This window comes from Salvelinus alpinus, chromosome 10 (genome assembly GCF_045679555.1).
Source record: "Salvelinus alpinus chromosome 10, SLU_Salpinus.1, whole genome shotgun sequence".
Lineage (NCBI taxonomy): Eukaryota > Metazoa > Chordata > Actinopteri > Salmoniformes > Salmonidae > Salvelinus > Salvelinus alpinus.
The window spans coordinates 80,227,504-80,249,604 of NC_092095.1; the positions used below are offsets into that span (position 1 = coordinate 80,227,504).

The 22,101-nt window shown below is 46.5% G+C and overlaps 1 long non-coding RNA gene across 1 annotated transcript; it reads left to right on the plus strand.

The window, feature by feature from the left end:
- Positions 1–4,163: 4,163 nt before the first annotated feature.
- LOC139532833 (uncharacterized) lies at positions 4,164–22,067 on the plus strand. Its single transcript, XR_011666657.1, has 3 exons — positions 4,164–9,610; positions 16,767–16,873; positions 17,027–22,067. It is a non-coding gene; the product is annotated as an uncharacterized lncRNA (long non-coding RNA).
- Positions 22,068–22,101: the final 34 nt, after the last annotated feature.

Genomic DNA, 22,101 nt, shown 5'->3' on the forward strand with positions numbered 1-22,101 from the left:
TGAACCAGCCCTGTCTCCCCATACCCCTGAACCAGCCCTGTCTCCTCATACCCCTGAACCAGCCCTGTCTCCTCATCCCCTGAACCAGCCCTGTCTCCCCATCCCCCTGAACCAGCCCTGTCTCCCCATCCCCCTGAACCAGCCCTGTCTCCTCATACCCCTGAACCAGCCCTGTCTCCCCATACCCCTGAACCAGCCCTGTCTCCCCATACCCCTGAACCAGCCCGTCTCCCCATCCCCCTGAACCAGCCCTGTCTCCCCATCCCCCTGAACCAGCCCTGTCTCCCCATCCCCCTGAACCAGCCCTGTCTCCCCATACCCCTGAACCAGCCCGGTCTCCCCATACCCCTGAACCAGCCCTGTCTCCTCATCCCCTGAACCAGCCCTGTCTCCCCATCCCCCTGAACCAGCCCTGTCTCCCCATCCCCCTGAACCAGCCCTGTCTCCTCATCCCCCTGAACCAGCCCTGTCTCCCAACAGAAGAAGGATGTGAGCAGCATTGTGTCGAATGACATGTCAGTTGGCATAATTGCAGGTACAGCAATGCATTGAGGACAGGAATGTGATTCTCCAGTTAGGAAAAATCTCACTTGACACAGAGGCAGCCAATATCAGAGCCTTAAAGGAAGAGATGCTCTTAGAGATGGATGGGAGTCTCTCCTGTCTGAGGTAACACTGATTGCTACTCAAATGGATGTTGCACTTCAATTTATCAAGGAACACAGCCGCCAGAGGAAAAGGAAGAGATTCCACGATGAGACCTCTCAAGAGGAGACGGCTCAGGACAGTGCAGCCAAAGGTGTTTCGGAACACAGGGTTTTTTACTGCTATGGACAACAACATAAGTGACTTGGACACTAGGTTTGACACCACTGCCCAAAAAATTGTTGTAGTATTTTCTGCTGTTCTGAAAGTTGGGCAGATTAGTGAGGATAAAGTCCCTTCTGTGTGTCATCCACTGATCATGACGTATTCCAGAGATCTTACACCTGAGTTTCATAATGAAGTAAGACACCTGAACACTATATATGCTGCCACATTCCCCCCCTAACTTGGTCTCCTGAATGCAATTTGTAAGATTATATTTTTTATTTAACCTTTATTTAACTAGGTAAGTCAGTTAAGAACAAATTCTTATTTTCAATGACGGCCTACCGGGGAACAGTGGGTTAACTGCCTTGTTCAGGGGGAAGAACAACAGATGTGTACCTTGTCAGCTCAGGGGGATTCGATCTTGCAACCTTTCGGTTGATGCAGCTGCAAAGCATTTTGGGAGAAGTGTACATTGCTTTACGTATATTTTCCACATTGCCTGTGACTGTTGCTGGTGTTGAGAGAGCTTTCAGTAAGCTAAAACAGATTTTTTTTTAACTATTTGAGGTCCACTATGTCCCAGGACAGGCTTTGCAGTCTTGTCACGCTGTCCATTGAAAGTCAGTTAGCTAGAAAGCTGGACTTCAAAGACTAGATCAGTGACTTTGTTAGCGAGACGGCTCGGCGGTGAGTAAGGCTGAGCAAGGGCCAGTGATAACTGTTAAATGGCTATGGATATTGGATCACTACACACATGATGCCCACAGACTGAGAACAGACTGAGAACGAGATATATCTCAAAGTAATGGCTGGATTGCCAATCAAGACCTCAAGTGGAAGAAACCTGTTGATTTGGTGACCTCTTGACACTTCCTCTAGCGCCACCATCAGGCCTTTTCTTTTACGCTGCTGCTACTCTCTGTTCATCATATAGCCTCTCTACTGTATATAGCCTCTCTACTGTATATAGCCTCTCTACTGCTACTCTCTGTTCATCATATAGCCTCTCTACTGTATGTAGCCTCTCTACTGTATAGCCTCTCTACTGTATATAGTCTCTCTACTGTATATAGCCTCTCTACTGTATATAGCCTCTCTACTGCTACTCTCTGTTCATCATATATCCTCTCTACTGTATATAGCCTCTCTACTGTATATAGCCTCTCTACTGTATATAGTCTCTCTACTGTATATAGCCTCTCTACTGTATATAGCCTCTCTACTGTATATAGCCTCTCTACTGTATATAACATGATGTCTTCTAATTGCAGTCGCTGTACTCATAATATACAGGAGAACGATCGCCTTACGGCGAGAATAGCTGTGCTACAAGCCCAGCTTCAGACGCAATCGTTAGGCAAGGGTAATTTCTGAGCTCCCGCGCTCAGGTCTGTTCAACGCTGGTCCGACCAATCTGAATCCACGCTTCAAGACTGCTTTGATCACGCGGATTGGAATATGTTCCGCACGGCGTCCAACAACAACAATGATGAATATGCAGATTCGGTGAGCGAGTTCATTAGGAAGTGCATTGACGATGTCGTACCCAGAGCAACGATTAAAACATTCCCAAACCAGAAACCGTGGATTAACGGCAGCATTCGCGTGAAACTGAAAGCGCGAACCACTGCTTTTAACCAGGGCAAGGTGACCGGAAACATGACCGAATACACACAGTGTAGCTATTCTCTCCGCAAGGCTATCAAACAGGCTAAGTCCCAGTACAGAGACAAAATTGAATCGCAATTCAACAGCTCAGACACAAGGGGTATGTGGCAGGGTCTACAGTCTATCACGGATTACAAAAAGAAAAGCAGCCCCGTCGCGGATCAGGATGTCTTGCTCCCAGACAGGCTAAATACCTTTTTTGCCCGCTTTGAGGATAATACAGTGCCACTGACACGGCCCACTACCAAAACCTGCGGGCTCTCCTTCACTGCAGCCGAGGTGAGTAAAACATTTAAACGTGTTAACCCTCGCAAGGCTGCAGGCCCAGACGGCATTCCCAGCCGCGTCCTCAGAGCATGCGCAGACCAGCTGGCTGGTGTGTTTACGGACATATTCAATCAATCCTTAGCCCAGTCTGCTGTTCCCACATGCTTCAAGAGGGCCACCATTGTTCCTGTTCCCAAGAAAGCTAAGGTGACTGAGCTAAACGACTACCGCCCCGTAGCACTCACTTCCGTCATCATGAAGTGCTTTGAGAGACTAGTCAAGGACCATATCACCTCCACCCTACCGGACACCCTAGACCCACTCCAATTTGCTTACCGACCCAATAGGTCCACAGACGACGCAATCGCAACCACACTGCACACTGCCCTAACCCATCTGGACAAGAGGAATACCTATGTGAGAATGCTGTTCATCGACTACAGCTCAGCATTTAACACCATAGTACCCTCCAAACTCGTCATCAAGCTCGAGACCCTGGGCCTCGACCCCGCCCTGTGCAACTGGGTCCTGGACTTCCTGACGGGCCGCCCCCAGGTGGTGAGGGTAGGTAACAACATCTCCACCCCGCTGATCCTCAACACTGGGGCCCCACAAGGGTGCGTTCTGAGCCCTCTCCTGTACTCCCTGTTCACCCACGACTGCGTGGCCATGCACGCCTCCAACTCAATCATCAAGTTTGCGGACGACACTACAGTGGTAGGCTTGATTACCAACAACGACGAGACGGCCTACAGGGAGGAGGTGAGGGCCCTCGGAGTGTGGTGTCAGGAAAATAACCTCACACTCAACGTCAACAAAACAAAGGAGATGATTGTGGACTTCAGGAAACAGCAGAGGGAGCTCCCCCCTATCCACATCGACGGGTCAGTAGTGGAGAAGGTGGAAAGTTTTAAGTTCCTCGGTGTACACATCACGGACAAACTGAATTGGTCCACCCACACAGACAGCGTTGTGAAGAAGGCGCAGCAGCGCCTCTTCAACCTCAGGAGGCTGAAGAAATTCGGCTTGTCACCAAAAGCACTCACAAACTTCTACAGATGCACAATCGAGAGCATCCTGTCGGGCTGTATCACCGCCTGGTACGGCAACTGCTCCGCACACAACCGTAAGGCTCTCCAGAGGGTAGTGAGGTCGGCAGAACGCATCACCCGGGGCAAACTACCTGCCCTCCAGGACACCTACACCACCCGATGTCACAGGAAGGCCATAAAGATCATCAAGGACAACAACCACCCAAGCCACTACCTGTTCACCCCGCTATCATCCAGAAGGCGAGGTCAGTACAGGTGCATCCAAGCAGGGACCGAGAGACTGAAAAACAGCTTCTATCTCAAGGCCATCAGACTGTTAAACAGCCACCACTAACATTTAGCGGCCGCTGCCAACAAACTGACTCAGCTCCAGCCACCTTAAAAATGGGAATTGATGGAAATTATGTAAAAATGTACCACCAGCCACTTTAAACAATGCCACCTAATATAATGTTTACATACCCTACATTACACATCTCTTATGTATATGTATATACTGTACTCTATATCATCTACTGCATCTTGCCATCTTATGTAATACATGGACCACTAGCCACTTTAAACTATGCCACTTTATGTTTACATACCCTACAGTACTCATCTCATAGGTATATACCGTACTCTATACCATCTACTGCACCTTGCCTATGCCGTCTGTACCATCACTCATTCATATATCTTTATGTACATATTCTTTATCCCTTTACACTTGCGTGTATAAGGTAGTAGTTGCGGAATTGTTAGGTTAGATTACTTGTTGTTATTACTGCATTGTCGGAACTAGAAGCACAAGCATTTCGCTACACTCGCATTAACATCTGCTAACCATGTGTATGTGACTAATAAATTTGATTTGATTTGATTTGATTTCAGTGTAGGAAAGGAAGAAACAGCGTCTGTGCCACCAGTAAGTACAGATAGTAACGTTAGTATAAATCCCCTCGCACAGTCCCCGCAGCCGGACAACTTTCTCATGGCTTCTGGAGGGAAATGCTGTTGGAATGCTCAACCGGTGTCGCTCATTCAGCCGACAGAAACTTTCAACCGGTTCTCCCCACTATGTAGCGAGTCGGAGTCTGAGTCTGAGTCTTCTCTTGTCTCTACTCCTCCCGTTACGGGGTCTGAGACGCCGAAGGCTCCCACCATTAGCTCTGACAAATTGAAAACCCTAGTCATTGGCGACTCCATTACCCGCAGTATTAGACTTAAAGCGAATCACCCAGCGATCATACACTGTTTACCAGGGGGCAGGGCTACCGACGTTAAGGCTAATCTAAAGATGGTGCTGGCTAAAGCTAAATCTGGCGAGTGTAGAGAGTATAGAGATATTGTTATCCACGTCGGCACCAACGATGTTAGGATGAAACAGTCAGAGGTCACCAAGTGCAACATAGCTTCAGCGTGTAAATCAGCTAGAAAGATGTGTCGGCATCGAGTAATTGTCTCTGGCCCCCTCCCAGTTAGGGGGAGTGACGAGCTCTACAGCAGAGTCTCAGCACTCAATCGCTGGTTGAAAACTGTTTTCTGCCCCTCCCAAAAGATAGAATTTGTAGATAATTGGCCCTCTTTCTGGGACTCACCCACAAACAGGACCAAGCCTGACCTGCTGAGGAGTGACGGACTCCATCCTAGCTGGAGGGGTGCTCTCATCTTATCTACCAACATAGACAGGGCTCTAACTCCTCTAGCCCCACAATGAAATAGGGTGCAGGCCAGGCAGCAGGCTGTTAGCCAACCTGCCAGCTTAGTGGAGTCTGCCAATAGCACAGTCAGTGTAGTCAGCTCAGCCATACCCATTGAGACTGTGTCTGTGCCTCGACCTAGGTTGGGCAAAACTAAACATGGCGGTGTTCGCCTTAGCAATCTTATTAGGATAAAGACCTCCTCCATTCCTGCCATTATTGAAAGAGATCGTGATACCTCACATCTCAAAATAGGGTTACTTAATGTTAGATCCCTCACTTCAAAGGCAGTCATAGTCAATGAACTAATCACTGATCATAATCTTGATGTGATTGGCCTGACTGAAACATGGCTTAAGCCTGATGAATTTACTGTGTTAAATGAGGCCTCACCTCCTGGTTACACTAGTGACCATATCCCCCGTGCATCCCGCAAAGGCGGAGGTGTTGCTAACATTTACGATAGCAAATTTCAATTTACAAAAAAAAAAATGGCGTTTTCGTCTTTTGAGCTTCTAGTCATGAAATCTATGCAGCCTACTCAATCACTTTTTATAGCTACTGTTTACAGGCCTCCTGGGCCATATACAGCGTTCCTCTCTGAGTTTCCTGAATTCCTATCAGACCTTGTAGTCATAGCAGATCATATTCTAATTTTTGGTGATTTTAATATTCACATGGAGAAGTCCACAGACCCACTCCAAAAGTCTTTCGGAGCCATTATCGACTCAGTGGGTTTTGTCCAACATGTCTCTGGACCTACTCACTGCCACAGTCATACTCTGGACCTAGTTTTGTCCCATGGAATAAATGTTGTAGATCTTAATGTTTTTCCACATAATCCTGGACTATCGGACCACCATTTTATTACGTTTGCAATTGCAACAAATAATCTGCTCAGACCCCAACCAAGGAGCATCAAAAGTCGTGCTATAAATTCTCAGACAACACAAAAATTCCTTGATGCCCTTCCAGACTCCTTCTGCCTACCCAAGGACGTCAGAGGACAAAAATCAGTTAACCACCTAACTGAGGAACTCAATTTAACCTTGCGCAATACCCTAGATGCAGTTGCACCCCTAAAAACGAAAAACATTTGTCATAAGAAACTAGCTCCCTGGTATACAGAAAATACCCGAGCTTTGAAGCAAGCTTCCAGGAAATTGGAACGGAAATGGCGCCACACCAAACTGGAAGTCTTCCGACTAGCTTGGAAAGACAGTACCGTGCTGTACCGAAGAGCCCTCACTGCTGCTCGATCATCCTACTTTTCCAACTTAATCGAGGAAAATAAGAACAATCCAAAATTTCTTTTTGATACTGTTGCGAAACTAACTAAAAAGCAGCATTCCCCAAGAGAGGATGGCTTTCATTTCAGCAGTAATAAATTCATGAACTTCTTTGAGGAAAAGATCATGACCATTAGAAAGCAAATTACGGACTCCTCTTTGAATCTGCGTATTCCTCCAGGGCTTAGCTGTCCTGGATCTGCACAGCTCTGCGAGGGCCTGGGATCGGGAGAGACACTTAAGTGTTTTAGTACTATATCTCTTGACACAATGATGAAAATAATCATGGCCTCTAAACCTTCAAGCTGCATACTGGATCCTATTCCTACTAAACTGCTGAAGGAGCTGCTTCCTGTGCTTGGCCCTCCTATGTTGAACATAATAAACAGCTCTCTATCCACCGGATGTGTACCAAACTCACTAAAAGTGGCAGTGATAAAGCCTCTCTTGAAAAAGCCAAACCTTGACCCGGAAAATATAAAAAACTATCGGCCTATATCAAATCTTCCATTCCTCTCAAAGATTTTAGAAAAAGCTGTTGCGCAGCAACTCACTGCCTTTCTGAAGACAAATAATGTATACGAAATGCTTCAGTCTGGTTTTAGACCCCATCATAGCACTGAGACTGCACTTGTGAAGGTGGTAAATGACCTTTTAATGGCGTCAGACCGAGGCTCTGCATCTGTCCTCGTGCTACTAGACCTTAGTGCTGCCTTTGACACCATCGATCACCACATTCTTTTGGAGAGACTGGAAACCCAAATTGGTCTACACGGACAAGTTCTGGCCTGGTTTAGATCTTACCTGTCGGAAAGATATCAGTTTGTCTCTGTGAATGGTCTGTCCTCTGACAAATCAACTGTACATTTCGGTGTTCCTCAAGGTTCCGTTTTAGGACCACTATTGTTTTCACTATATATTTTACCTCTTGGGGATGTTATTCGAAAACATAATGTTAACTTTCACTGCTATGCGGATGACACACAGCTGTACATTTCAATGAAACATGGTGAAGCCCCAAAATTGCCCTCGCTAGAAGCCTGTGTTTCAGACATAAGGAAGTGGATGGCTGAAAACTTTCTACTTTTAAACTCGGACAAAACAGAGATGCTTGTTCTAGGTCCCAAGAAACAAAGAGATCTTCTGTTAAATCTGACAATTCATCTTGATGGTTGTAAAGTCGTCTCAAATAAAACTGTGAAGGACCTCGGCGTTACTCTTGACCCTGATCTCTCTTTTGACGAACATATCAAGACTGTTTCAAGGACAGCTTTTTTCCATCTACGTAACATTGCAAAAATCAGAAATTTTCTGTCCAAAAAAGATGCAGAAAAATTAATCCATGCATTTGTTACTTCTAGGTTAGACTACTGCAATGCTCTACTTTCCGGCTACCCGGATAAAGCACTAAATAAACTTCAGTTAGTGCTAAATACGGCTGCTAGAATCCTGACTAGAACCAAGAAATTTGATCATATTACTCCAGTGCTAGCTTCCCTACACTGGCTTCCTGTTAAGGCAAGGGCTGATTTCAAGGTTTTACTGTTAACCTATAAAGCGTTACATGGGCTTGCTCCTACCTATCTTTCCGAGTTGGTCCTGCCGTACATACCAATACGTACGCTACGGTCACAAGACGCAGGCCTCCTAATTGTCCCTAGAATTTCTAAGCAAACAGCGGGAGGCAGGGCTTTCTCCTATAGATCTCCATTTTTATGGAACAGTCTGCCTACCCATGTGAGAGACGCAGACTCGGTCTCAACCTTTAAGTCTTTACTGAAGACTTATCTCTTCAGTAGGTCATATGATTGAGTGTAGTCTGGCCCAGGAGTGTGAAGGTGAACGGAAAGGCTCTGGAGCAACGAACCGCCCTTGCTGTCTCTGCCAGGCCGGTTCCCCTCTCTCCACTGGGATTCTCTGCCTCTAACCCTGTTACAGGGGCTGAGTCACTGGCTTGCTGGTGCTCTTTCATGCCGTCCCTAGGAGGGGTGCGTCACTTGAGTGGGTTGAGTTACTGACGTGATCTTCCTGTCTGGGTTGGCGCCCCCCCTTGGTTTGTGCTGTGGTGGAGACCTTTGTGGGCTATACTCGGCCTTGTCTCAGGATTGTAAGTTGGTGGTTGAGGATTTCCCTCTAGTGGTGCGGGGGCTGTGCTTTGGCAAAGTGGGTGGGGTTATATCCTTCCTATTTGGCCCTGTCCGGGGGTTTCTTCGGATGGGGCCACAGTGTCTCCTGACCGCTCCTGTCTCAGCCTCCAGTATTTATGCTGCAGTAGTTTGTGTCGGGGGGCTAGGGTCAGTTGGTTACCTGGAGTACTTCTCCTGTCTTATCCAGTGTCCTGTGTGAATTTAAGTATGCTCTCTCTAATTCTCTCGTTCTCTCTTTCTCTCTGAGAACCTGAGCCCTAGGACCATACGTCAGGACTACCGGGCATGATGACACCTTGCTGTCCCCAGTCCGCCTGGCCTTGCTGCTATTCCAGTTTCAACTGTTCTGCCTGCGGTTATGGAACCCCTACCTGTCCCAGACCTGCTGTTTTCAACTCTTAATGATCGGCTATGAAAAGCCAACTGAGATTTATTCCTGATTATTATTTGACCATGCTTGTCATTTATGGAAATTTTGAAAATCTTGGCTCTCTCTAATTTTCTCCTTCTCTCTTTCTTTCTCTCGGAGGACCTGGGCCCTAGGACCATGCGTCGGGACTGCCGCCCGTGGTGACTCCTTGCTGTCCCCAGTCCGCCTGGCCTTGCTGCTATTCCAGTTTCAGCTGTTCTGCCTGCGGTTATGGAACCGCCACCTGTCCCAGACCTGTTGTTTTTCAACTCTTGATGATCGGGTATGAAAAGGCAACTGAAAATTATTCATGATTATTATTTGACCATGCTTGTCACTTATGAACATTTTTGAACATCTTGGCATAGTTCTGTTATAATCTCCACCCGGCACAGCCAGAAGAGGACTGGCCACCCCTCATAGCCTGGTTCCTCTCTAGGTTTCTTCCTAGGTTTTGGCCTTTCTAGGGAGTTTTTCCTAGCCACCGTGCTTCTACACCTGCATTACTAGCTGTTTGGGGTTTTAGGCTGGGTGTCTGTACAGCACTTCGAGATATTAGCTGATGTACGAAGGGCTATATAAAATAAAATTGATTGATTGATTGATTGATTGATATAGCCTCTCTACTGTATATAGCCTCTCTACTATATATAGCCTCTCTACTGTATACAGCCTCTACTGTATATACTCTCTCTACTGCTACTCTCTGTTCATCATATAGCCTCTCTACTGTATATAGCCTGTCTACTGTATATAGCCTCTCTACTGTATATAGCCTCTCTACTGTATATAGCCTCTCTACTATATATAGTCTCTACTGTATACAGCCTCTACTGTATATAGCCTCTCTACTGTATATAGCCTCTCTACTGTATATAGCCTCTCTACTGCAACTCTCTGTTCATCATATAGCCTCTCTACTGTATATAGCCTCTCTACTGTATATAGCCTCTCTACTATATATAGCCTCTACTGTATACAGCCTCTACTGTATATAGCCTCTCTACTGTATATAGCCTCTCTACTATATATAGCCTCTACTGTATACAGCCTCTACTGTATATAGCCTCTCTACTGTATGTAGCCTCTCTACTGTATATAACCTCTCTACTGTATGTAGCCTCTCTACTGTATGTAGCCTCACTACTGTATGTAGCCTCTCTACTGTATATAGCCTCTCTACTGTATGTAGCCTCTCTACTGTATATAACCTCTCTACTGTATATAGCCTCTCTACTGTATGTAGCCTCTCTACTGTATATAACCTCTCTACTGTATGTAGCCTCTCTACTGTATGTAGCCTCACTACTGTATATAACCTCTCTACTGTATATAGCCTCTCTACTGTATGTAGCCTCTCTACTGTATATAGCCTGTCTACTGTATATAGCCTCTCTACTGTATATAGCCTCTCTACTGTATATAGCCTCTCTACTATATATAGTCTCTACTGTATACAGCCTCTACTGTATATAGCCTCTCTACTGTATATAGCCTCTCTACTGTATATAGCCTCTCTACTGCTACTCTCTGTTCATCATATAGCCTCTCTACTGTATATAGCCTCTCTACTGTATATAGCCTCTCTACTATATATAGCCTCTACTGTATACAGCCTCTACTGTATATAGCCTCTCTACTGTATATAGCCTCTCTACTATATATAGCCTCTACTGTATACAGCCTCTACTGTATATAGCCTCTCTACTGTATGTAGCCTCTCTACTGTATATAACCTCTCTACTGTATGTAGCCTCTCTACTGTATGTAGCCTCACTACTGTATGTAGCCTCTCTACTGTATATAGCCTCTCTACTGTATGTAGCCTCTCTACTGTATATAACCTCTCTACTGTATATAGCCTCTCTACTGTATGTAGCCTCTCTACTGTATATAACCTCTCTACTGTATGTAGCCTCTCTACTGTATGTAGCCTCACTACTGTATATAACCTCTCTACTGTATATAGCCTCTCTACTGTATGTAGCCTCTCTACTGTATATAGCCTCTCTACTGTATATAGCCTCTCTACTGTATGTAGCCTCTCTACTGTATATAACCTCTCTACTGTATATAGCCTCTCTACTGTATATAACCTCTCTACTGTATATAACCTCTCTACTGTATATAGCCTCTCTACTGTATGTAGCCTCTCTACTGTATATAACCTCTCTACTGTATATAGCCTCTCTACTGTATGTAGCCTCTCTACTGTATGTAGCCTCTATACTGTATGTAGCCTCTCTACTGTATATAACCTCTCTACTGTATATAGCCTCTCTACTGTATGTAGCCTCTCTACTGTATATAGCCTCTCTACTGTATGTAGCCTCTTTACTGTATATAGCCTCTCTACTGTATATAGCCTCTCTACTGTATGTAGCCTCACTACTGTATGTAGCCTCTCTACTGTATATAGCCTCTCTACTGTATGTAGCCTCACTACTGTATGTAGCCTAACTACTGTATATAGCCTGTCTACTGTATATAGCCTCTCTACTGTATATAGCCTCTCTACTGTATATAGCCTCTCTACTGTATATAGCCTGTCTACTGTATATAGCCTCTCTACTGTATATAGCCTCTCTACTGTTATAGCCTCTCTACTGTATATAGCCTGTCTACTGTATATAGCCTCTCTACTGTATATAGCCTGTCTACTGTATATAGCCTCTCTACTGTTATAGCCTCTCTACTGTATATAGCCTCTCTACTGTATATAGCCTCTCTACTGTATATAGCCTCTCTACTGTATATAGCCTCTCTACTGTTATAGCCTCTCTACTGTATATAGCCTCTCTACTGTTATAGCCTCTCTACTGTATATAGCCTGTCTACTGTATATAGCCTCTCTACTGTTATAGCCTCTCTACTGTATATAGCCTCTCTACTGTATATAGCCTCTCTACTGTATATAGCCTCTCTACTGTATATAGCCTCTCTACTGTATATAGCCTGTCTACTGTATATAGCCTCTCTACTGTTATAGTCTCTCTACTGTATATAGTCTCTCTACTGTATATAGCCTCTCTACTGTATGTAGCCTCACTACTGTATGTAGCCTAACTACTGTATATAGCCTGTCTACTGTATATAGCCTCTCTACTGTATATAGCCTCTCTACTGTATATAGCCTCTCTACTGTATATAGCCTGTCTACTGTATATAGCCTCTCTACTGTTATAGCCTCTCTACTGTATATAGCCTCTCTACTGTTATAGCCTCTCTACTGTATATAGCCTGTCTACTGTATATAGCCTCTCTACTGTATATAGCCTGTCTACTGTATATAGCCTCTCTACTGTTATAGCCTCTCTACTGTATATAGCCTCTCTACTGTATATAGCCTCTCTACTGTTATAGCCTCTCTACTGTATATAGCCTCTCTACTGTTATAGCCTCTCTACTGTATATAGCCTGTCTACTGTATATAGCCTCTCTACTGTATATAGCCTGTCTACTGTATATAGCCTCTCTACTGTTATAGCCTCTCTACTGTATATAGCCTCTCTACTGTATATAGCCTCTCTACTGTATATAGCCTCTCTACTGTATATAGCCTCTCTACTGTATATAGCCTGTCTACTGTATATAGCCTCTCTACTGTTATAGCCTCTCTACTGTATATAGCCTCTCTACTGTATATAGCCTCTCTACTGTTATAGCCTCTCTACTGTATATAGCCTCTCTACTGTATATAGCCTCTCTACTGTTATAGCCTCTCTACTGTATATAGTCTCTCTACTGTATATAGCCTCTCTACTGTATATAGCCTGTCTTTTTACTGTTGTTTTATTTCTTTACTTACCTATTGTTCACCTAACACCTTTTTTTGCACTATTGGTTAGAGCCTGTAACTAAGCATTTCACTGTAAGATCTACACCTGTTGTATTCAGCATTTCACTGTGAGGTCTACTACACCTGTTGTATTCAGCATTTCACTGTGAGGTCTACTACACCTGTTGTATTCAGCATTTCACTGTGAGGTCTACTACACCTGTTGTATTCAGCATTTCACTGTGAGGTCTACTACACCTGTTGTATTCAGCATTTCACTGTAAGGTCTACGACACCTGTTGTATTCAGCATTTCACTGTGAGGTCTACTACACCTGTTGTATTCAGCATTTCACTGTGAGGTCTACTACACCTGTTGTATTCAGCATTTCACTGTGAGATCTACACCTGTTGTATTCAGCATTTCACTGTGAGGTCTACTACACCTGTTGTATTCAGCATTTCACTGTGAGGTCTACTACACCTGTTGTATTCAGCATTTCACTGTGAGATCTACACCTGTTGTATTCAGCATTTCACTGTGAGGTCTACTACACCTGTTGTATTCAGCATTTCACTGTGAGATCTACACCTGTTGTATTCAGCATTTCACTGTGAGGTCTACTACACCTGTTGTATTCAGCATTTCACTGTGAGGTCTACACCTGTTGTATTCAGCATTTCACTGTAAGATCTACACCTGTTGTATTCAGCATTTCACTGTGAGGTCTACTACACCTGTTGTATTCAGCATTTCACTGTAAGGTCTACTACACCTGTTGTATTCAGCATTTCACTGTGAGGTCTACTACACCTGTTGTATTCAGCATTTCACTGTAAGGTCTACGACACCTGTTGTATTCAGCATTTCACTGTAAGGTCTACTACACCTGTTGTATTCAGCATTTCACTGTAAGGTCTACTACACCTGTTGTATTCAGCATTTCACTGTAAGGTCTACTACACCTGTTGTATTCAGCATTTCACTGTAAGGTCTACTACACCTGGTGTATTCAGCATTTCACTGTGAGGTCTACTACACCTGTTGTATTCAGCATTTCACTGTAAGGTCTACTACACCTGTTGTATTCAGCATTTCACTGTGAGGTCTACTACACCTGTTGTATTCAGCATTTCACTGTGAGGTCTACTACACCTGTTGTATTCAGCATTTCACTGTAAGGTCTACTACACCTGTTGGATTCAGCATTTTACTGTGAGGTCTACTACACCTGTTGTATTCAGCATTTTCACTGTGAGGTCTACTACACCTGTTGTATTCAGCATTTCACTGTGAGGTCTACACCTGTTGGATTCAGCATTTCACTGTGAGGTCTACTACACCTGTTGTATTCAGCATTTCACTGTGAGGTCTACTACACCTGTTGTATTCAGCATTTCACTGTAAGGTCTACTACACCTGTTGTATTCAGCATTTCACTGTAAGGTCTACTACACCTGTTGTATTCAGCATTTCACTGTAAGGTCTACTACACCTGTTGTATTCAGCATTTCACTGTAAGGTCTACTACACCTGTTGTATTCATTAGATTACTGTAAGGTCTACTACACCTGTTGTATTCGGCATTTCACTGTGAGGTCTACTACACCTGTTGGATTCAGCATTTCACTGTAAGGTCAACTACACCTGTTGGATTCAGCATTTCACTGTAAGGTCTACTACACCTGTTGGATTCATAATTTCACTGTGAGGTCTACTACACCTGTTGTATTCGGCATTTCACTGTGAGGTCTACTACACCTGTTGTATTCAGCATTTCACTGTGAGGTCTACTACACCTGTTGTATTTAGCATTTCACTGTGAGGTCTACTACACCTGTTGTATTCAGCATTTCACTGTGAGGTCTACTACACCTGTTGTATTCAGCATTTCACTGTAAGATCTACACCTGTTGTATTCAGCATTTCACTGTGAGGTCTACTACACCTGTTGTATTCAGCATTTCACTGTAAGGTCTACTACACCTGTTGTATTCAGCATTTCACTGTGAGGTCTACTACACCTGTTGTATTCAGCATTTCACTGTAAGGTCTACGACACCTGTTGTATTCAGCATTTCACTGTAAGGTCTACTACACCTGTTGTATTCAGCATTTCACTGTAAGGTCTACTACACCTGTTGTATTCAGCATTTCACTGTAAGGTCTACTACACCTGTTGTATTCAGCATTTCACTGTAAGGTCTACTACACCTGGTGTATTCAGCATTTCACTGTGAGGTCTACTACACCTGTTGTATTCAGCATTTCACTGTAAGGTCTACTACACCTGTTGTATTCAGCATTTCACTGTGAGGTCTACTACACCTGTTGTATTCAGCATTTCACTGTGAGGTCTACTACACCTGTTGTATTCAGCATTTCACTGTAAGGTCTACTACACCTGTTGGATTCAGCATTTTACTGTGAGGTCTACTACACCTGTTGTATTCAGCATTTCACTGTAAGGTCTACGACACCTGTTGTATTCAGCATTTCACTGTAAGGTCTACTACACCTGTTGTATTCAGCATTTCACTGTAAGGTCTACTACACCTGTTGTATTCAGCATTTCACTGTAAGGTCTACTACACCTGTTGTATTCAGCATTTCACTGTAAGGTCTACTACACCTGGTGTATTCAGCATTTCACTGTGAGGTCTACTACACCTGTTGTATTCAGCATTTCACTGTAAGGTCTACTACACCTGTTGTATTCAGCATTTCACTGTGAGGTCTACTACACCTGTTGTATTCAGCATTTCACTGTGAGGTCTACTACACCTGTTGTATTCAGCATTTCACTGTAAGGTCTACTACACCTGTTGGATTCAGCATTTTACTGTGAGGTCTACTACACCTGTTGTATTCAGCATTTTCACTGTGAGGTCTACTACACCTGTTGTATTCAGCATTTCACTGTGAGGTCTACACCTGTTGGATTCAGCATTTCACTGTGAGGTCTACTACACCTGTTGTATTCAGCATTTCACTGTGAGGTCTACTACACCTGTTGTATTCAGCATTTCACTGTAAGGTCTACTACTCCTGTTGTATTCAGCATTTCACTGTAAGGTCTACTACACCTGTTGTATTCAGCATTTCACTGTAAGGTCTACTACACCTGTTGTATTCAGCATTTCACTGTAAGGTCTACTACACCTGTTGGATTCATAATTTCACTGTGAGGTCTACTACACCTGTTGTATTCGGCATTTCACTGTGAGGTCTACTACACCTGTTGTATTCAGCATTTCACTGTAAGGTCTACTACACCTGTTGTATTCAGCATTTCACTGTAAGGTCTACTACACCTGTTGGATTCAGCATTTCACTGTGAGGTGAATACCTGTTGGATTCAGCATTTCACTGTGAGGTCTACTTGTCACCACTATAGTGCAATTAATGTATTGTTTAGTTGTGCAGTGGCTTTGCTGGCATGCATCTAGGAACTGTCTCCCCCCCCCTTTGCCCCACCAAGATGTACATGCTAAAACTGCCACTGAGTTGGACGGTCAACCACTGAAAGCCCTGACGCCCTACACTTTGGTGAAGCCCAATAGATAAAGTATGTTACACTCTGGTTGACATTGGAGAAAGAAATGGTAGTTATGCTGATCTTATAAAAATGTACCTCAATTTACCTCCAAATGACTTTTAGGACCATCAACTGTCCGAGCTTCCCAGGAAGTATCACGTCCACCAGAACCAGTGAGTTCAGATCAGTCTGATTCTCTGTGCTCGTGGTCAGAGGGGGAACAGCTTGAGGTAGGCCATACCATCCAAAAGTGTTGAAAAATAAATATCTCCCATTTATAACACTGCACTAATCCATCAAAATGTTCTCCCAGTAAAGTGTAACCTGTGTGTTTGCTTGTTGACGTCCATCTCCTAACCTCTAACTCTGCTCCTGTTATCTAGGACCTAGGGGTTCTACCCAACACCCACCTGATGTCCTCCATTACCTGTTCTCCAGGACCTAGGGGTTCTACCCAACACCCACCTGATGTCCTCCATTACCTGTTCTCCAGGACCTAGGGGTTCTACCCAACACCCAGACCTGGATCCACCTGATGTTCTCCGTTACCGTTCTCCAGGACCTAGGGGTTCTACCCAACACCCAGACCCTCCTGATGTCCTCCGTTACCGTTCTCCAGGACCTAGGGGTTCTACCCAACACCCAGACCTGGATCCACCTGATGTTCTCCGTTACCGTTCTCCAGGACCTAGGGGTTCTACCCAACACCCAGACCTGGATCCACCCGATGTATTCCATTACCTGTTCTCCAGGACCGAGGGGTTCTACCCAGACCCACCTGATGTCATCCATTACCTGTTCTCCAGGACCATTGGGTTCTACCCAACACCCAGACCTGGATCCAACAGATGTTCTCCAGGACCTAGGGGTTCTGCCCAACATCCAGACCCACCTGAAGTCCTCCATTACCTGTTCTCCAGGAGCTAGGGGTTCTACAAAACACCCAGACCTGGACCCTCCTGATGTCCTCCATTACCTGTTCTCCACGACCTAGGGGTTCTACCCAATAACCAGATCTGGATCCACTCGATGTTTTCCATTACCTGTTCTCCAGGACCTAGAGGTTCTACCCAGACCCACCTGATGTCCTCCGTTACCTATTCTCCAGGACCTAGGGGTTCTACCCAACACCCAGACCTGGACCCACCTGATGTCCTCCATTACTTGGTCTCCAGGAACTAGGGGTTCTGCCCAACACCCAGACCCACCTGAAATCCTCCATTACCTGTTCTCCAAGACCTAGGGGTTCTACTAAACACAAAGACCTGGATCCACCCGATGTCCTCCATTACCTGTTCTCCAGGACCTAGGGGTTCTACCCAACACCCACCTGATGTCCTCCGTTACCTGTTCTCCAGGACCTAGGGGTTCTACCCAACACCCAGACCTGGATCCACCTGATGTTCTCCAGGACCTAGAGGTTCTTCCCAACATCCAGACCTGGACCCACCTGATGTCCTCTATTACCTGTTCTCCAGGACCTAGGGGTTCTACCCAACACCCACCTGATGTCCTCCGTTACCTGTTCTCCAGGACCTCAGCGTTCTACCCAACACCCAGACCCACCTGATGTCCTCCATTAACTGTTCTCCAGGACCTCAGCGTTCTACCCAACACCCAGACCCACCTGATGTCCTCCATTACCTATTCTCCAGGACCTAGGGGTTCTACCCAACACCCAGACCTGGATCCACCTGATGTTCTCCAGGACCTAGGGGTTCTGCCCAACATCCAGACCTGGACCCACCTGATGTCCTTCATTATCTGTTCTCCAGGACCTTGGAGTTCTAATCAACACCCAGACCCACCTGGTGTCCTTCCATACCTGTTCTCCAGGACCTAGGGGTTCTACCCAACACCCATACCTGGACCCACCTGATGTCCTTCATTATCTGTTCTCCAGGACCTTGGAGTTCTAATCAACACCCAGACCCACCTGATGTCCTTCCATACCTGTTCTCCAGGATCTAGGGGTTCTACCCAAGAGCCAGACCTAGATCCACCCGATGTCCTCCATTACCTGTTCTCCAGGACCTAGGGGATCTACCCAAGAACCAGACCTGGACCCACCTGATGTCCTCCATTACCTGTTCTCCAGGACCTAGGGGTTCTACCCAACAACCAGACCCACCTGTTGTCCTCCCAAACCTGTTCTCCAGGATCTAGGGGTTCTACCCAATACCCAGACCCACCTGATGTCCTCCATTACCTGTTCTTCAGGACCTAGGGGATCTACCCAAGAACCAGACTTGGACCCACCTGATGTCCTCCATTACCTGTTCTCCAGGACCTAGGGGTTCTACCCAACACCCAGACCCACCTGATGTCCTCCATTACCTGTTCTCCAAGACCTAGGCGTTCTACCCAAGAACCAGACACACCTGATGTCCTCCGTTAACGTTCTCCAGGACCTAGGGGTTCTACCCAGACCCACCTCATGTGCTCCATTACCTGTTCTCCAGGACCTATGGATTCTACCCAACACCCAGACCTGGATCCACTTGATGTTCTCCAGGACCTAGGCGTTCTACCCAAGAACCAGACACACCTGATGTCCTCCGTTAACGTTCTCCAGGACCTAGGGGTTCTACCCAGACCCACCTCATGTGCTCCATTACCTGTTCTCCAGGACCTAGGGGTTCTACCCAACACCCAGACCTGGACCCACCTGATTTCCTCCGTTATCTGTTCTCCGGGACCTAGGGGTTCTACCCAACACCCAGACCTGGATCCACCTGATTTTCTCCAGGACCTAGAGGTTCTTCCTAACATCCAGACCTGGACCCACCTGATGTCCTCCATTACCTGTTCTCCAGGACCTAGGGGTTCTAACCAACACCCACCTGATGTCCTCCGTTACCTGTTCTCCAGGACCTAGGGGTTCTACCCAACACCCACCTGATGTCCTCCGTTACCTGTTCTCCAGGACCTAGGGGTTCTGCCCAACATCCAGACCCACCTGAAGTCCTCCATTACCTGTTCTCCAGGACCTAGGGGTTCTACCCAATACCCAGACCCACCTGATGTCCTCCGTTACCTGTTCTCCAGGACCTATGGATTCTACCCAACACCCAGACCTGGATCCACCTGATGTCCTCCATTACCTGTTCTCCGGGACCTAGTGGTTCTATCCAACACCCAGACCTGGACCCACCTGATGTCCTCCATTACCTGTTCTCCGGGACCCAGTGGTTCTACCCAACATCCAGACCTGGACCCACCTGATGTCCTCCATTACATTTACATTTACATTTAAGTCATTTAGCAGACGCTCTTATCCAGAGCGACTTACAAGTTGGTGCATTCACCTTATGATATCCAGTGGAACAACCACTTTACAATAGTGCATCTAACTCTTTTAAAGGGGGGGGGGTTACAAGGATTACTTTATCCTATCCTAGGTATTCCTTAAAGAGGTGGTGTTTCAGGTGTTTCCGGAAGGTGGTGATTGACTCCGCTGACCTGGCGTCGTGGGGGAGTTTGTTCCACCATTGGGGTGCCAGAGCAGCGAACAGTTTTGACTGGGCTGAGGGGGAGCTGTACTTCCTCAGAGGTAGGGAGGCGAGCAGGCCAGAGGTGGATGAACGCAGTGCCCTTGTTTGGGTGTAGGGCCTGATCAGAGCCTGAAGGTACGGAGGTGCCGTTCCCCTCACAGCTCCGTAGGCAAGCACCATGGTCTTGTAGCGGATGCAAGCTTCAACTGGAAGCCAGTGGAGAGAGCGGAGGAGCGGGGTGACGTGAGAGAACTTGGGAAGGTTGAACACCAGACGGGCTGCGGCGTTCTGGATGAGTTGTAGGGGTTTAATGGCACAGGCAGGGAGCCCAGCCAACAGCGAGTTGCAGTAATCCAGACGGGAGATGACAAGTGCCTGGATTAGGACCTGCGCCGCTTCCTGTGTGAGGCAGGGTCGTACTCTGCGAATGTTGTAGAGCATGAACCTACAGGAACGGGTCACCGCCTTGATGTTAGTTGAGAACGACAGGGTGTTGTCCAGGATCACGCCAAGGTTCTTAGCACTCTGGGAGGAGGACACAATGGAGTTGTCAACCGTGATGGCGAGATCATGGAACGGGCAGTCCTTCCCCGGGAGGAAGACCAGCTCCGTCTTGCCGAGGTTCAGCTTGAGGTGGTGATCCGTCATCCACACTGATATGTCTGCCAGACATGCAGAGATGCGATTCGCCACCTGGTTATCAGAAGGGGGAAAGGAGAAGATTAATTGTGTGTCGTCTGCATAGCAATGATAGGAGAGACCATGTGAGGATATGACGGAGCCAAGTGACTTGGTGTATAGCGAGAATAGGAGAGGGCCTAGAACAGAGCCCTGGGGGACACCAGTGGTGAGAGCACGTGGTGCGGAGACAGATTCTCGCCACGCCACCTGGTAGGAGCGACCTGTCAGGTAGGACGCAATCCAAGCGTGGGCCGCGCCGGAGATGCCCAACTCGGAGAGGGTGGAGAGGAGGATCTGATGGTTCACAGTATCAAAGGCAGCCGATAGGTCTAGAAGGATGAGAGCAGAGGAGAGAGAGTTAGCTTTAGCAGTGCGGAGCGCCTCCGTGACACAGAGAAGAGCAGTCTCAGTTGAATGACTAGTCTTGAAACCTGACTGATTTGGATCAAGAAGGTCATTCTGAGAGAGATAGCAGGAGAGCTGGCCAAGGACGGCACGTTCAAGAGTTTTGGAGAGAAAAGAAAGAAGGGATACTGGTCTGTAGTTGTTGACATCGGAGGGATCGAGTGTAGGTTTTTTCAGAAGGGGTGCAACTCTCGCTCTCTTGAAGACGGAAGGGACGTAGCCAGCGGTCAAGGATGAGTTGATGAGCGAGGTGAGGTAAGGGAGAAGGTCTCCGGAAATGGTCTGGAGAAGAGAGGAGGGGATAGGGTCAAGCGGGCAGGTTGTTGGGCGGCCGGCCGTCACAAGACGCGAGATTTCATCTGGAGAGAGAGGGGAGAAAGAGGTCAAAGCACAGGGTAGGGCAGTGTGAGCAGAACCAGCGGTGTCGTTTGACTTAGCAAACGAGGATCGGATGTCGTCGACCTTCTTTTCAAAATGGTTGACGAAGTCATCCGCAGAGAGGGAGGAGGGGGGAGGAGGGGGAGGAGGATTCAGGAGGGAGGAGAAGGTGGCAAAGAGCTTCCTAGGGTTAGAGGCAGATGCTTGGAATTTAGAGGTAGAAAGTGGCTTTAGCAGCAGAGACAGAAGAGGAGAATATAGAGAGGAGGGAGTGAAAGGATGCCAGGTCCGCAGGGAGGCGAGTTTTCCTCCATTTCTGCTCGGCTGCCCGGAGCCCTGTTCTGTGAGCTCGCAATGAGTCGCCGAGCCACGGAGCAGGAGGGGAGGACCGAGCCGGCCTGGAGGATAGGGGACATAGAGAGTCAAAGGATGCAGAAAGGGAGGAGAGGAGGGTTGAGGAGGCAGAATCAGGAGATAGGTTGGAGAAGGTTTGAGCAGAG